The sequence below is a fragment of the Mauremys reevesii genome, linkage group 12 (assembly GCF_016161935.1).
Source record: "Mauremys reevesii isolate NIE-2019 linkage group 12, ASM1616193v1, whole genome shotgun sequence".
Classification (NCBI taxonomy): domain Eukaryota; kingdom Metazoa; phylum Chordata; order Testudines; family Geoemydidae; genus Mauremys; species Mauremys reevesii.
In genome coordinates, this window is record NC_052634.1 from 27,832,554 (window position 1) to 27,850,310 (window position 17,757).

Genomic DNA, 17,757 nt, shown 5'->3' on the forward strand with positions numbered 1-17,757 from the left:
TTGGTCAAGATATAGTCAATGTCTAGACAGCAGAGAAAATAATACACCAATGATAAAAAGAAGAATTTAGAAATAATTTGCACTATGGGCATAACTATGATGATTGTCTCGTGTTTCACTCTTTATATCTGGCACGACTGCCTTTACCTTTAGTTTTGTAGTTTACCAAGGATAAAACTAAACATCTCTTCAGATACCAGGGAGTGTTTGTGTTCATTCCAGTGAGCTACACAGGGGTTTGATGTAGCTGCTTTCAATCCTCTGGCTCTGACCTGATAAGTAACATTTCAGGGTGTCACTGAACTGAAGGAGGGAGATCATTTTTTGACAGATGACGCCGCCTCTTAAAGGTGTTTGTCTGGCTGGCAGCCCTGGTTCCCAGGTCTCTCCTGAGGGAAGAAAGTTTCTGTGCAAAATATTAAAACTTTTAACAGAGAGGAGGGAAAGGCCATGGCCACATGATGGGGCCAGTATGTACCACAACATGGTTCTTCTATGTGGGATGGCTCTGAACATTGACTGATCTCCACTCCCTTGGATTTGAAGAGATGTTTAGTTTTCATTTAGGAACCTATAAGGCTGAACCAATGTTATGGATGGTGACACTACGATTGAAGGGTTATTTAATGTTGTAGAAATTGTTAAAAACACTGAGCTTAAACTGGAACTGCCTGTTATTAAAGGCTGGTTTCCCCACATCAGTTCCATAAGCTCTGCTAGAAACACCCTGGGTTCTCTCCTGCCTCGGTGGGAACTGCAGGGAATCGTCCCCTGCTGCCCTTGGCTCCAGGCTGGTTTTTCTGGGGAAGGGGGCGTGGAATTGATTTGTTTGCTGTTGAGAAGGGAGCCAGGCCAGTTCTCAGGGAACAAGAACTCCCAGAATCTTCCCAGCCCAGCCCAGGCTGCTGCCCTGTCCCAGCCTCTGTTCCCCTGGGGCCCCTGCATGTTTGACTCTAGAGCAGGCCGGGAGCAGCAGCTGAGGCAGAGGACAGCCTGGGCTGGGCAGATAAGAAGGAGTTTAGCCAGCAAAAAAGGTAAAATGGCAGCGGAGTATTACCTTGGACTCGACGGCATTTCTCCATTGGTCTGTCTGCTTTGGGGCAGGAACAATAACACGTCCTGCTGCTTTCGTTATTTCAAAGGGCGGTTCAGGATTTTCATTCTCACACACGGTGCACAAAGCAGGACTCAACCTTTGGCATAAACTAAACAAGCTGCCCACAGATTCTGGTAGCCACAATGAGCATTTGGGTGAGAGCTCAGACCTGCCCCTGTTCCATAGGGAGGGGGTCATCTGTGTGGGGACTGGACCATTGACCTACCCGCTCCTAACTCCTAAACTTTCATTAACTCTATTATCAGTGCCTGTGTGTGTTATTTAAACCATAAGAAAAACCACACTGGGCCAGACCAAAGGTCCATCTAGCTCTGAATCTTGTCTTCTGACAGTAGCCAGTACCAGGTGCCCCAACAACCAGTCAACAAGGCACCACTGGGAGTTGAACCCAGGATCTCCTGTTTACAAAACAGATGCTTAGCCAGCTAAGACATGGTGCCTGTGGGTAACTATAACACACTGTCTGCCCACACCTGACTCCCTACCACCGCCACCAGGGCCTGAGAAGCTTTGGCTTGTGTTTGGATTCTGCAAAGCAGAGGAGCAGTTGAGGTTTTCCTTGCAAGTTGTGTGTGTGTGAATCTTTGGCCAGGTCTGCACTAAAAAGTTGTTTCAGCAGAATTATATTGCTCAGGTGTGTGAAAAACACACAACGCTCTCTCGGTCGGCAGCTTGTGGCTGGTGCACACACTGCAATGCCATGTCTGGCGACAAAACTGCCCTGTTTTGCTGACAAAATAAAACGACTTCAATAAGAGGGCTAGAGCTTTTTGCAGCAAACTTAAAGTAACAGAGTAAACGCTGCTGTTCATTATATCACCATAACTGGCCTTCCCCAGTATCCCAAAATGCCCGCTGTGAACTCGGCTGCCCTGAATTCCTGCTACAGAGTCATGGGCCCCTCCCCTTTCATTGCTCTGGGAAGTTCTGACAGCTGAGCCTGCTGCTCTGTTCTGGCAGCCAGGAGCAAATCACTGCCATGGATGCTGCTCTCTTCCGCACTGCGAACACAGAACAGGGTGGTGGGAACTTGCTTACATGGGGGGGGGCACCGGCATCTGAATGTGACACCCCCATGACACCCCTTCCCTCGAGGAGGCTCTTACCTTCTAAACAGGGATGTCTGTTTTCTAGTAAAATCACTAAAAGGGAAGGAGAAAACTCAAAAGAGGTTCCTCCTGGCGCTCACGTCCATGAACCTGAATACTCCTTCAGTCTTCAAAGAAAGACCTGGAGAAGGAGACTTGCTGAAGCAAAGCCACAGGGGTCTCTGAGGTTTCCCTGGCCCCTCGCCCCTGTCCTGACTGGCTGATGTCAGCATCTCTCTGTGAGGTCACCACCTCCCCACCACCTTTGACCAATAGTCTGAGGTCCTGCAAAAGGCCTTTGTGATGTCACTGCCACACCCCTCCCTTGCTGTGCTAATGTCCTGCCCCTGGCCAGGCACTTTGAAGGTTTGAGCTACTCCCTGTGGATCACCCCACTCAAGAAGCGTTCATTCTAGGAAGCAAGCTGGCTAGACAGGAAAACATCAGACGCTGCTCCCAATGCTACACTCAGTTTTTCAGAAATTAGTCGACTTTATGGCCAGAAGAGACCACTAGAGCACCTTATTTGACCCCCTGCATATCACAGGCCTCCTCTATGACACAAGAGCTACTTTTGGGCAAACACATTCCAGAAAGGCATCTAGTCTTCATTAAATGATTTCAAGAGATGGAGAATCCACCACTTTCCCTAGAAGACATTTTTCTCCAGCTCTCAGAACATTTGGTGGCTCTTTGCTATTGAACGAGCTCAACCTGTTTAGCTTATCAAAAGAAGATTGAAAGGTGATTTCACTGAAGTGTTGAAGGGCCTTAATGGAGAGAAAATATTGGGTATGAAAGGGCTCTTTAATCGAGCATAGAAAGCCATAACAAGACCCAATGGCTGGAAGGTGAAAAGAGACAAATTCATATTACAACTAAGGCACAAATATTCAACAGCGAGGATGATTCACGACAGGAACAAGCTCCCAAGGAAAGTGGTGGATTCTAATTCTAATTCCTTATGAATATTCTGTGTGTGTGTGTGTGTGCAGGGGAGGAACATGCTATATGCCCAGAGGCCTTTATTCCTCCAGCCTGCAAGGACAGAGGGGATGTCAAGGAGTTGTTCCTTCAATCCCCCCCACAGAAAGGCCCTTCTTAGGAAAGGCAAAATCCTGGAGAGAAAGAGTAACACTGAACAAGACTCCAGAAAGACAGATTTTTATAATCACAGGGAGAAGTTTTTCAGCTTGACCAGGGACTTGAACCCTGGACTCTCAGATTAAAAGTCTGATGCTCTACCAACTGAGCTAGCCAGGCTCAAATATAAAAAGTGCAAGATGATGCAGAGGTGAAGCTAGTTAAGAAAAAGTGAAATGGCCACAATAGGGGAAACCTGCTGCTCTCTCTCTTCCCAGCCCTGGCCTGGCTGGGTATTAGTGCTGGTTAAAAAGACAGGACAATATCGGCATCTACCAGCCATTCATAGCTGTACAAGACTCAGGCACAATACAGAGGTGCCCATCTGTAAGTGTCAAATGGTTGGATTGGCTAATGCAGCCTGTAGACGTCCAGGGCACACTGGGATATCGAGCCAAGTGTCCATAACCATCATCATTTCAAAGGGATAATGATAATGGGAGCAAGGTTCACAACTGACTCAGCAGTTGCATACAAAGGTGCATGTTTGGCAGTTACGTTGGCTTAGGTTGGCCACCCCAGTCTAGATGTACAAAAAGCCAAAGAGGAGTTTGAAGAACGGCTAGCCAAAAACTCCAAAGGTAATAACAAAATGTTTTTAAGTACATCAGAAGCAGGAAGCCTGCTAAACAACCAGTGGGGCCCCTTGATGATCAAAATTCAAAAGGAGCGCTTAAAGACGATAAAGTCATTGCGGAGAAACTAAATGGATTCTTTGCTTCAGTCTTCACGGCTGAGGATGTTAGGGAGATTCCCAAACCTGAGCTGGCTTTTGTAGATGACAAATCTGAGGAACTGTCACAGATTGAAGTGTCACTAGAGGAGGTTTTGGAATTAATTGATAAACTCAACATTAACAAGTCACTGGGACCAGATGGCATTCACCCAAGAGTTCTGAAAGAACTCAAATGTGAAGTTGCGGAACTATTAACTAAGGTTTGTAACCTGTCCTTTAAATCGGCTTCGGTACCCAATGACTGGAAGTTAGCTAATGTAACGCCAATATTTAAAAAGGGCTCTAGGGGTGATCCCGGCAATTACAGACCGGTAAGTCTAACGTCGGTACCGGGCAAATTAGTTGAAACAATAGTAAAGAATAAAATTGTCAGACACATAGAAAAACATAAACTCTTGAGCAATAGTCAACATGGTTTCTGTAAAGGGAAATCGTGTCTTACTAATCTATTAGAATTCTTTGAAGGGGTCAACAAACATGTGGACAAGGGGGATCCGGTGGACATAGTGTACTTAGATTTCCAGAAATCCTTTGACTAGGTCCCTCACCAAAGGCTCTTACGTAAATTAAGCTGTCATGGGATAAAAGGAAAGGTCCTTTCATGGATTGAGAACTGGTTAAAGGACAGGGAACAAAGTGTAGGAATTAATGGTAAATTCTCAGAATGGAGAGGGGTAACTAGTGGTGTTCCCCAGGGGTCAGTCCTGGGACCAATCCTATTCAATTTATTCATAAATGATCTGGAGAAAGGGGTAAACAGTGAGGTGGCAAAGTTTGCAGATGATACTAAACTACTCAAGATAGTTAAGACCAAAGCAGATTGTGAAGAACTTCAAAAAGATCTCACAAAACTAAGTGATTGGGCAACAAAATGGCAAATGAAATTTAATGTGGATAAATTTAAAGTAATGCACATTGGAAAAAATAACCCCAACTATACATACAACATGATGGGGGCTAATTTAGCTACAACGAGTCAGGAAAAAGATCTTGGAGTTATCGTGGATAGTTCTCTAAAGATGTCCACGCAGTGTGCAGAGGCGGTCAAAAAAGCAAACAGGATGTTAGGAATCATTAAAAAGGGGATAGAGAATAAGACTGAGAATATATTATTGCCCTTATATAAATCCATGGTACGCCCACATCTCGAATACTGTGTACAGATGTGGTCTCCTCACCTCAAAAAAGATATTCTAGCACTAGAAAAGGTTCAGAAAAGAGCAACTAAAATGATTAGGGGTTTAGAGAGGGTCCCATATGAGGAAAGATTAAAGAGGCTAGGACTCTTCAGTTTGGAAAAGAGAAGACTAAGGGGGGACATGATAGAGGTATATAAAATCATGAGTGGTGTTGAGAAAGTGGATAAGGAAAAGTTATTTACTTATTCCCATAATACAAGAACTAGGGGTCACCAAATGAAATTAATAGGCAGCAGGATTAAAACAAATAAAAGGAAGTTCTTCTTCACGCAGCGCACAGTCAACTTGTGGAACTCCTTACCTGAGGCGATTGTGAAGGCTAGGACTATAACAATGTTTAAAAGGGGACTGGATAAATTCATGGTGGCTAAGTCCATAAATGGCTATTAGCCAGGATGGGTAAGAATGGTGTCCCTAGCCTCTGTTCGTCAGAGGATGGAGATGGATGGCAGGAGAGAGATCACTTGATCATTGCCTGTTAGGTTCACTCCCTCAGGGGCACCTGGCATTGGCCACTGTCGATAGACAGATACTGGGCTAGATGGACCTTTGGTCTGACCCGGTATGGCCTTTCTTATGTTCTTATTATGTGCCAGTAAGTGTGGCGTGTGCTCCACGGTGCCCTTACTCCCTGCATGTGGTGGTGGAGGGCAGTTACTGAGTTAGGTTGGTTTGGGAAATTTAGGGCTTGGCTACACTTGCAGAGGTAGAGCGCTGGGAGTTAAACCACAGCAGGGAAACCGCTGCCGTGTGTTCACACTGACAGCTGCAAGCGCACTGCAGTGGCCACATTAGCAGCTCTGGCAATGCCACAGAGAGCAGTGCACTGTGGTAGCTATCCCAGTGTGCAAGTGGCTGCAACATGCTTTTCAAATGGGGGACGGGGTTGGAGTGTGACAGGGAGTGTGTTGTGTGTATGTGGGGGGAGTGACAGTGTGTTGGGGGGCTGAGAGTGTGTCAGCATGCTGTCTTGTGTGTTCGGACAGCAGCAAACCCCCCCTCTCTCACACACACTCACAACAGCAGCATTCCACACTAATGGTTGCTTTGTCCCGGAGCAGATAAGCAGCCGGCTGTCAGAAAAGGAGCTTTGAAAGGGGATATCCGCATGCCTGCAGCCAATTTCAAAACAATGACCAGAGTGGGCACTTGACTTCAGGGGATTATGGGACATTTCCTGAGGCCAAACACAGTGCAGTGATGCAACACGTCATCCACACTGATGCCCGGGTATTTCAGCAGGGCTCAGCAAGCTTTATGCTTCTCATGGAGGTGGATTACCAGGAGCGCTCCACCTACAGAGCCCAGGTGCTCCATGTGCCTTGCGAGTGTGGACCCCTCAGGAGTTAGGGCACCCGGGGCTGCTTTAATGGGCTCTAACTTGCAAGTGTAGCCAAGCCCTTAGACTATGTCACTTGTGTGACTTACTTGTGCTATTGTAATAAATACAATAGACGTGCAATGGTCAGAAATTGCACCAGCATAGAAGTATATTGCAGGGAAACCATAAGGAAAATAAGAGTTTAAATTATCCTCCACATGTCCCGCGTCCCACTAAAATGAATCCAACCCACAGGGCACATGGGCAGAAGTATCGGTGTCAGGATGCTACATTGTTAGCACAGTAAATGAAGCTGCAAAATAAATGATGTTTAAATGACCTCACTCTATTTTTTACAATCCGGTGTTAAGAGGTAATAGATACAGATGGACACCAGGCAGGGTCGCTTGGAGGACGAAGCCTTTATGCTTCCATCCCCCACCACTGTCAAGTTTTAGCCAATTAGGACAAGTCAGCAAATAAGAACAACCTCAGGGCTCAGTAACTGCTACAGGTAGCAAAGTCCTACAGGGAGCAGTTTCTGGCACTACACCTGCGCAGCTCTGCTCCCCGGCTCTTCTCGGGCTCCTGCTCTCTCCTTAGCTCTGCCCCACTCTGGCCCAGGCAGTTCCAGCTCCCACAGAGGATGGGACCCCCTGGCCTGGTGACTCCCTCATTACACTGCCTGGCCTGTCAGTGCGGCTAACTTGGAGCTTTGGCCTCTCCCCATTGCCCCTGGGGATTGTCAGTCTCAGGGGCCTGATTTCCCATTGGCCCTTTCCCCTTCTATTGGGACTGGGAACTAGCCAACCAAAACCCCCACTAAGCTTTAGTAAGGGGCCAACAGTCCCTTACTCGAGCAGGCCCCATGAAGGTCACCGATGTGCAGAGGAAGGTGTATGAGTTGGTCCCATGGTGTAACGGGCAGCACTCAGGTCTCTGAATCTTGCAATCTGAGTTCAAATCTCAGTGGGACCTTGTGGTAAAGCCCTGGAGCTCACAGTGCTCCACTTCCCTGTCTCCAGCTCTGCAAGAGCCATTTTTTCCCCTCCTGCTGGATGGGTCAGGGCTCTAGAACTGGCTACTGACAGCTGAGGGTTGGCATTCTCATGGCTTCACCTGATGCCCACAAGTCTGGCACTTGCCTCTGTGCTTTCCCTCTTGCCCACCTGGTGCTGGAAAGAAGCAGGGCCAGAGCCAGGCTTCATAGTCAGGGCTGGGCAGGCTGGAGCCCAGCACCTCTCCTCCTCTGGGCACCTGGAGCAGAGGCGGCTGGTGCTGACAGCTCCAAGGGAAGGCTTAAAAGCAGCGGAGGTCAGGGCAAGAGGAGGAGAGGACCATGTCTATGTGTGGCCAGCAGACAGCCACAGGGCCAGGCTGCTCCCTGCTGTGCTGAACCCCACTGAAGGCCACCCGCAGGCCAGCATGCAGGGTGGCTGCTGATGCTCTGTGGCCAACATCAGAAGAGGGTAGGAAAGCAGGACCAGCCCCCTGGTGGGACGTCTTATGGTTCCCACTCCAGGTGCTCACTTTGGCAGTGGAGCCGCCCATTTTCTTTGGCAAGTCAAGAAGGGCAAAGGCGAGACTGGAAGCACCTGGGTCTCAGGTCCCAGCCTTTGTGACACCCAACCCCCAACTCCTTCCTGGGGCTCTAGCTGAAGCCAGAGCATTGGCCTGAGCGGCCAAGAAGAGGTTCCAGCCCTGAAGGGAGCAGGACGTTCAGCACAAAGTGAGCACAACCACGAGGGGACTCAAATCCTGAATCATCCGATCCACAGGGAGATGCCTTATCCTTTAGGCCACATGATGAGGGGGTCTAAACACTTCTTTGGAAAAGCCGGACACTGTGTTTCTCAGGTCATCTGCTGAGGGGGCCGAGACGCTCTGGGCACAAGAAGTCGAGTTCCCAGCGACAAGTGAGACTTAATTGTATGGGGCCAGGTGCAGGGCTTTGGCAGGGAGGCTCGGGCATGGGGGATTGAGGTGCAGCGGATGGACCGGCTGTCTAGGCACAGAGATTTAGTCTCCCTGAGGAGGAGGAGGAATCCTGCTGACAGGCAGTGGCTGTGAAGAAAAAGACGAGGCCTTTTTTTGCCTCTCTTTTGCCTGCCTGCTCACGCTTGCCTGCACACTGGGATAATCACTCTTGTGGTGAATGGTGAAGATGTTTCCTAGCAAGCTCAGGTAGCTCAGTTGCTGGAGCATCAGGCTCTTAATCTGAGGGTCCGGGGTTGAAGCCCCTGTCTAGCTACCCAGCTTTTAAGTTGCCGTGTGTGCCAGGAGCCAAACTCTGTTCACAGCCACACAGGGATTCCCAGAAGCTGTGGCCATTTCCTGGAAAGGTTCCTTTCCTTAGCAATCAGGAGAGAGGCCACATCCACAGGAGCAGGTGTAGAAAGTGCAGTCTCTGGCTGCCAGGAAGTGCGGTGGGGCCAGGTGCTGAGAAAGCCCAGAGGGGGAGCAGCGGAGATGGGGGGAAGGGAGAGAGAGAAGCAATGACAACAGAGTACAAGTGTAAAGGGGGCATCTGGTCTGGCTATTGTGGGGAACTTCCCTGGTTTATACACGACCCTGGTGGAATTGGCCAGGGGAAGGATCTGAGTCCCCACCCCCTTACCCAGAGGCTGCCTGACTTCGAGGACTGTTAGGATACAGAGATTCAGGCCAGTCTGCAAAGGCCTGTACTTTAAGAATTTAGGTGTATTTTTATCACTTAGCTAGTTATAGAGGTATAAAAGAAAGAATAAAAAATCACTGTCTGTCTGTGTAATGGCCTTCTCTTACTGTGACAGGCTGAGGCCTGGTTCTTGGGCTAAGCAGCAAAGGCAGCCATAAGCTGGGAAGTGTATGGTCACATCCTCACATTCCCAACTAGTCACATTGAAATAAGGTGCTATTGGGCTGTTAGGAATACAATCCTGTCCTGATATTCCATCACCTCCAGAGAAAGGGAAACTTAGTTTGGTAGCAGCCTGTCTGGCAAGAACTCACTTATCAATAGACACAGCTGGAAAACCCTTATGTCTGTATAGATGTAGTTGTGAAATCCTCCCTTCTGTATTGTTTTGTATGTTTATTTGCATGGTCTCTGTCTGGTTCTGTGATTGTTTCTGTCTGCTGTATAATTAATTTTGTTGGGTGTAACCAGTGAAGGTGGTGGAATATAGCCATGTTACAGTATATTAGGACTGGTTAGTCTAGAGAAGGAGTGAGGGTGCCAGGCGGTGTGGTGGTCGGGGCCACGTGGTGAGTGTCCCGCTGAAGCACTGGCCACCCCCCTTCTCTCTCCCTCCACTCCCTCCCCTTCCCCACTAGACCGGGCGCGCACTCTGTGTTGTCCCCGCCCCACTTTGCTGCTCCAGCTGTGCCGTGTCCCTCCCCAGCTTTGCTGCTCCAGCCCCACCATTTTTGTGTTGTCTTCCGCCACTTTGCCACTCCAGCCACGTCGTGTCCCCCCCCCCCGCTTCGCCGCTTCAGCTGCGCCGTATCCCCCCCCACACCCCTGCTTTGCTGCTCCACCCGTGCCGTTTTTTCCACCCTGTTTTGTTGCTCCGGTGGCCCCACCCCATTTTTTTTTGCTTGGGGCGACAAAAAAGCCAGAGCCGGCCCTGCCCACACCTGACTCCCTGCCATCTCTACCGGGGCCTGACAAGCTTTACTTGTGTTTGGATTCTGCAAAGCAGAGGAGCAGGTGAGGTTTTCCTTGCAAGCTGTGTGAGTGAATCTTTGGCCAGGTCTGCACTACAAAGTTGTTTCAGCAGAATTATATTGCTCAGGTGTGTGAAAAACACACAACGCTCCCTCGGTCGGCAGCTTGTGGCTGGTGTACACACTGCAATGCCACGTCTGGCGACAAAACTGCCCTGTTTTGGTGACAAAATAAAACGACTTCGAGGAGAGGTCTAGAGCTTTTTGCAGCAAACTTAAAGTGACAGAGTAGACGCTGCTGTTCATTATATCACCATAACTGGCCTCCTCCAGTATCCCACAATGCCCGCCGTGAACTCGGCTGCCCTGCATTCCTGCTACAGAGCCATGGGCCCCTCCCCTTTCATCGCTCTGGGAAGTTCTCACAGCTGAGGCTGCTGCTCTGCTCCAGCAGCCAGGAGCAAATCACTGCCGTGGATGCTGCTCTCCGGGAACTTCCATACATTGGGGGGGGGGGCACCGGCATCCGAACTGTGATGCCCCCATGACACCCCTTCCCTCGAGGAGGCTCTTACCTTCTAAACAGGGACGTCTGTTTTCTAGTAAAATCACTAAAAGGGAAGGAGAAAACTCGAAAGAGGTTCCTCCTGGCACTCACATACGTGAACCCGAATACTCTCTCAGTCCTCAAAGAGAGACCTAGAGAAGGAGACTTGCTGAAGCAAAGCCACAGGGGTCTCTGAGGTTTCCCTGGCCCCTCGCCCCTGTCCTGCCTCGCTGATGTCAGCATCTCTCTGTGAGGTCACCACCTCCCCACCACCTTTGACCAATAGTCTGAGGTCCTGCAAAAAGCCTTTGTGATGTCACTGCCACACCCCTCCCTTGCTGTGCGCTAATGTCCTGCCCCTGGCCAGGCACTTTGGAGGTTTGAGCTACTCCCTGTGGATCACCCCACTCAAGGAGCGTTCGTTCTAGGTAGCAAGCCGACTAGACAGGAAAACATCAGACGCTGCTCCCAATGCTACACTCAGTTTTTCAGAAATTAGTCGACTTTATGGCCAGAAGAGACCATTAGAGCATCTAATCTGACCCCCTGCATATCACAGGCCTCCTGTATGACACAATAGCTACTTTTTGAGCAAACACATTCCAGAAAGGCATCTAGTCTTCATTGAATGATATCAGGAGATGGAGAATCCACCACTTTCCTTGGTAGCTTCTTCCTGTGGTGAATCATCCTCGCTGTTGAATATTTGTGCCTTAGTTGTAATATGAATTTGTATCTTTTCACCTTCCAGCCATTGGGTCTTGTTATGCCTTTCTCTGCGAGATTCAAGAGCCCTTTCATACCCAATCTTTTCTCTCCATTAAGGCACTTCAACACTTCAATGAAGTCACTTTTCATTCATGAAGGACCCCCCGCCGCCGAATTGCCGCCGAAGACCCAGAGTGGAAGAATCTCCGGAGGCCCGGACCCCACGAGAGTTTTCCAGAGCTCCCGGAGTTAGTGAAGGACCCCGCTCCAAGAGCCCCAAAAAACTCTTGTTGGGGCCCCTGCGGGGACCAGGGCAAATTGCCCCACTTACTCCACCATCTGGGCAGCCCTGATGGGACCTGGAGCTACTGTTATTTCAGAGCTTGCCAAGAGACCTGCTGGATAAAAAGCAGATCCAGCATCCAGTGCTGTCTTGCTGAACGTGCCTCCTCTTGTCCCCTTTTGGTCAATCTTTTTTGTTAATGGAGAAGCCCGACTCTGGCTAGCCATACAAATGCTTGCAAAAGAAACGTGTCTTTTTGCTGACAAGTGTAGAAAAGAGGCATCGAATAAACATGGAAATAAGATCAAGGTCGCTGTGACTCATCTTGCATCTGCAGCTCTTGGAGCTACAAGGCACTAAGCACAATATTACCACGGCCGGTCATAGGAGAGTCTCTGTGTGGTGGGATCTGTGGGGTTCAAACCCAAACAGTAGGACTGCTCTGTCCTCTTATTTCTCCAGCCTGGGCTGTATCTTACAATGCTGCACTAGTGACAAGCAGCAAAACCCCCTCCATGTGCTGTGATCACTCAGCCAACAACATGCAGCAATGCACCCAACTAAGTAGCATGAATGCTCTATAAGCCACTCCTCAATTATACAAAGAGAGACACCAGCATATCTCCCCGGCCCTCAGCCTTGCACCTCAGAAATGTACCATCTTACACTGCTCAAAACCTCTTAAAAAGTGCAAGCTCATTAATTAATTCACCACTTTCTCAAAAAGAAAGTGAACATGCACCAGCCTTTTAAATTTGAGCAGCTTTCCCAAGCACTTTGGACAATTTCACAAGTCAGCATAAAACATTAAAATAAGTTTATTAACAACAGAAAGATAGATTGTAAGTGATTATAAGTGTTAGGCAGAGAGGTCAAAGTTGGTTACACAAGAAATGAAAATCGAATCTTAGTGTGACATTCTAGACCTTTGGGGGAGCGGCTGTAACCAACATATTCCTCATTTTCATATAATCGTGATCTTACATATAAAGCATGACTTCTAAGTTATCAGGTGAAAGGATATGATCTGCTGCAAGTCATTTCTCTACCCATCTATGTAGACCATTCATGCATATGACGTTATGAGAATTGTGTAGTGTGGTTGTCACTATGCTGTAAGTTGGGGGAATCAGCCAGATATTAGCTGCCCAGTGGCAACAGCAAGGAAAGTAACCAACACCCAGACAGGGTGTCAAACAACCCATCAACAGCCATTGTCCAGCAAGGGAGCTACAATGCAATGACTCACCTGCACGAGGCCACACGAGGGGAATTGCTCAACCTTGCTTGGAGAGACCCAGTGATGCTCACCTGACTCTGAAGGGCGGGGGGGGGGGGCAAAGCCAAGAGGGAAGAAAGGACATGATAAAAGGAGAGACATTCACCAGGCTTTTCCTCTCTCTCCAGCTCCACTTACAGACATCACCACACCAAGCAACTGAAGCGCTGATCAAAAGGGAGAGCCTGGCTGAAAAGCAACCAGCCAGCCTGTGGTGAGAAGCATCTAAGTTTGTAAGGGCATTGAAAGGGTTAAGATCAGCTTAGAATGAGTTTTGCTTTTATTTCACCAAAACAATGAGGAGTCTGGTGGCACCGTAAGGACTAACGGATTTATTTGGGCAAAAGCGTTTGTGGGTAAAAACCCCACTTCTTCAGATGCATGGGGTGAAAACTGCAGATACAGGCATAAATATTTATTGGAACATGACATGAAGGAAGTTACCTTACAAGGGGAGAACCAGTGTTGAAGGCCAATTCAGTCAGGGTGGATGCTGTCCACTCCCAATAATTGATGTGGACGTGTCAATACCAAGAGAGGGAAAATTGCTTTTGTAGTGAGCCAGCCACTCCCAGTCCCTATTCAAGCTCAAATTAATGGTGTTAAGTTTGTAAATAAATTGTAACTCTGCAATTTCTCGTTGAAGTCTGTGTTTGAAGTTTTTTCAATGGCCACTTTTAAATGTTAATGAATGTGAATGTGTTAGTGAATGTATAAATGTGTTATTAATTATGCAAGTCCCATATGGTCTAGTGGTTATGAGTCCTGGTTTTCGCCTATGTTCAATTTCCAGTGAGGAAAAAGTGCACATCTTTTGCTGAGAGGGAAGAAAGGAATAGAAAGGGATCCTGCCAGCAGGGGAGTTGGACAGTGTTAGGAGAGGATCCCAGAAGGGGGTCAGAGGTCTGACAGGATATTTGGGAAGGATCCCAGGTGTGTGTGAAGTTGACACTCTGGAGAGCACAGGCCTGGTATGGGGAGTGGGAAGAGGGAATGTGTCTCTCTCTAAACTCACCACTGGCAGACTAGGCAGGATTGAAAGAATTATGTGTTTGTTGGTAAACTTCAATTTCTGTGTAAACACACAACCCAATGGCAAAATATTTCCATTGATAATAATCAAAATTGACAGATGGGCAAAGTAAGAAACATGCTGCTTGAGAACTTATCCTGTTCTAATCCTATATGGGTCCTTTCTGCCTTAGATACCACCAGGTGGGTGTTTCATTTCCCTCCCCATTTTCACACAAAGACACAATTTCCTTTGCATGGATCCATGAACAGCAAAACCTCCCTGTGTCTCTTGTCTGAGCCAGGGCATTCGATTCCAGGGAAACCATCTCTCCTGCACTGGCAATAGTCAAACAGAGGGGATGTGTCCACCTTCCCTCCCACCCCCCTGCCCCCCGGCAGTGAGATATTTTCTCTCCTCTTCATACTGCTGTTGTTATTCCATGGGTCATCAAGGATAGAATAAAAAGCTGAGTTTGCTCCAGGGTGAGGAAAGAAAGGAGCCACCAACTCCCTGAAAAATCTCAGTGCCCAGAGAAAACCTTCCCTGCTATTGGAATCACTGATGTGCTGGCGATATGTTGGGAAAGGGACTGTCTGAATTCCCAAGGCAGGGAATGAACAATCTACAGCAACATCATTAACCACAGACACATTCTAGCCATGCTCCAGCCAGTAGGGAAATGGGCAGGAATTCTTGCTGTTCAGCCACAGCCACACGCACAGAGCTGCACAGCAGTGAGTGTGCTGGGGAAGCTGGTCTGAGCAATTGGAAACGACTCTTCAGTGAGAACAGAACCAGAGTGTAGAAAGGCTCCTGTGTTAAGTGGTTGTGGCTTAGGGAGCTGGACTAAAAAACCATGGGTGTCTTTCTGTGGATTTTTGATTCTTGCCAGCTAGGGAAGGCTGGTGTGTGGTGTCTCCATGGCTGTACTTTCAGTGTCTGATCACCTACAGTGCCCCAGGGAGCCAAGTCTGGACGTATTCAGAGCCTAAAGACAAGTCAACATTTCACACATTGAGTCTATGCTGCTGCAGCTCAGTAATGGAGATGCTCTATGCCAGGGTTTCTCAAAGTTCCTTTCACTGCAACCCCCTTCTGTCAAAAAACTTACTACATGGTCCTTGGGAAGGGAGGTGGAAGGATGCCATATCTTATACTGACATGTGCCAACTTCTCATAAACTGAAGGTTGGATCTGTGGGAAGAACATTCCCTACAGAAGAGACTAACACAATAGGAACAGGGATTCTTTGTTCAATCTGCAACTCTGAATAAGACACAATTATTTAGTTCTTAGCTCCAACACCTGGCAATTTGCTGACCAGGCCTATCTTAGCAAGTGAGGCTTTCTGGTTACCCCAGCTTTCTCTTAGCTGATCACGATTTGCTAGGCCTCTGGTCCCTTGACCATACTCTGGACTTTGGGTCTGGAAAAGAGCTGGCACAATCCATACACCAGGTTGTTATGTAAAATGTACATGGATTTTAACCCTTCACACACAGTAATGGAAAAGTCCCTGGTTCAGGCTTGTAGCAGTGATAGAACAAACTGCAGGTTCAAATCAAGTCTCGGGAGTCCATCCACAGCTGGGATGGATCATTCAGTCCTTTGTCTAGAGCTTCAGTTTGTAGCAAAGTCCCTCCAGAAGTATGAAGCAGGATTGAAGACAAGATGGAGATGAGGCATCAACCTTTTATAGTCTCTTGCCATGTGGTTTTTGCTTTCTTTGTCCCAAGGACACTCTGTCCAGCACGTGGCATAGAAAAACCTTAGAGTTCTGTCCATAGGCAGGTCCCTGCATACCTTGTTGAGTCACAAGGCATATCTGCCTTCTGTCAATGGGTTGATTGTATAGCTGATGGTCCTTAATGACCCATCAAGCAGGCTAGACAGAACTGACACCAACTTGTCTGGGGTGTTCCCCGGAAGCAAAGAACAAGTTTGAAATACGGGCAGCATAGAGCCAATATTCATAACGTCAACTACAAAAATGATACACATCTAGAGATAGCATCCTTATAAGCAGCCAATCATAACTTCTCCATAGACCCCTTACACGACAACCTTTCTACCATATTGGCTGCAAATATAGAACAGTGGTCGCAGCAGTGATCTATACAGTTACAGATTATGTCAATAACGTCACAGGAGGTGACACGGCATCAGTGAGACTGATACTGGAATACTGCCTCCAGTTTTGGTGTCCTCATTTGAAAAAGATGTTGTGAAATTGGAGCTGGGGCAGCAAAGAGCCACCAAATGTTCTGAGGGCTGGAGAAAAATGCCTTCTAGTGAGCTATTGAAAGAGCTCAATCTGCTTAGCTTATCAAAAGAAGATTGGAAGGTGACTTCATTGAAGCGTTGAAGTGCCTTAATGGAGAGAAAATATTGGGTATTAAAGGGCTCTTTAATCGAGCAGAGAAAGGCATAACAAGACCCAGTGGCTGGAAGGTGAAAAGAGACAAATTCATATTACAACTAAGGCACAAAAATTCAACAGCGAGGATGTTTCACCACAGGAACAAGCTACCAAGGAAAGTGGTGGATTCACCATCTCTTTATATCATTCAATGTGTTTGCCCCAAAAGTAGCTATTGTGTCATACAGGAGGCCTGTGATATGCAGGGGGTCAGATGAGATGCTCTAATGGTCTCTTCTGGCCATAAAGTTGACTAATTTCTGAAAATCTGAGGCCTGGTCTACACTAGGACTTTAATTCGAATTTAGCAGCGTTAATTCGAATTAACCGTGCACCCGTCCACACCACGAAGCTATTTAATTCGACATAGAGGGCTCTTTAGTTCGACTTCTGTACTCCTCCCCGACGAGGGGAGTAGCGCTAAATTCGACATGGCTATGTCGAATTAGGCTAGGTGTGGATGCAAATCGACCTTAGTAGCTCCGGGAGCTATCCCACAGTGCACCACTCTGTTGACGCTCTGGACAGCAGTCCGAGCTTGGATGCTCTGACCAGCCACACAGGAAATGCCCCGGGAAAATTTGAATTCCTTTTCCTGTCTGGCCAGTTTGAATCTCATTTCCTGTGTGGACATCGTGGTGAGCTCAGCAGCACTGGCAACGATGCAGAGCTCTCCAGCAGAGGAGTCCAGGGAATCTCAGAGTAGAAAGAGGGCCCCAGCATGGACTGACCAGGAAGTCTTGGATCTCATTGCTGTGTGGGGCGATGAGTTCAGCTTCGGAGCTGCGCTCCAACAAACGGAATGCAAAGACCTACGAGAAGGTCTCCAAAGCCATGGCACTCAGAGGATACAGCCGGGATGCAACGCAGTGCCGCGTGAAAGTCAAGGAGCTGAGACAAGGCTACCAAAAAATCAAAGTGGCAAAAGGAACCTCCGGAGCCCACACCACTGCCCCACCAGTGTCCGTGGACTCTGAGGATGGGATAGTGTCGACGGCCAGTTCCTCGGCGATGTTCGCAGATGGGGAAGATGAGGAAGGAGATGAGGAGGGGGGGCAGTCGACAGCGCTTACAACGCTGATTTTCCAGACAGCCAGGATCTCTTCATCACCCTCACTGAGATCCCCTACCAACCCTCCCCAGCCGTTACCCCGGACCCTGAATCAGGGGAAGGATCAGTCTGTAAGTGCTTTAAACATGTTAACATTTATTTTTAATGGAGCAGGAATAGTTACTAGTTGAAAAGAAGGTCAA

General features: G+C 48.1%; 1 protein-coding gene and 1 non-coding gene across 2 annotated transcripts in view; one reads left to right on the forward strand and one right to left on the reverse strand.

The window, feature by feature from the left end:
• LOC120375373 (zinc finger protein 850-like) overlaps positions 1-17,757 on the forward strand; it is a 477,476-nt gene that overhangs the window by 364,933 nt on the left and 94,786 nt on the right. The gene's annotated exons all lie outside the window — the stretch shown is intronic.
• On the reverse strand, positions 3,396-3,468 carry TRNAK-UUU. Its single transcript has one exon. It is a non-coding gene; the product is annotated as a tRNA-Lys (tRNA).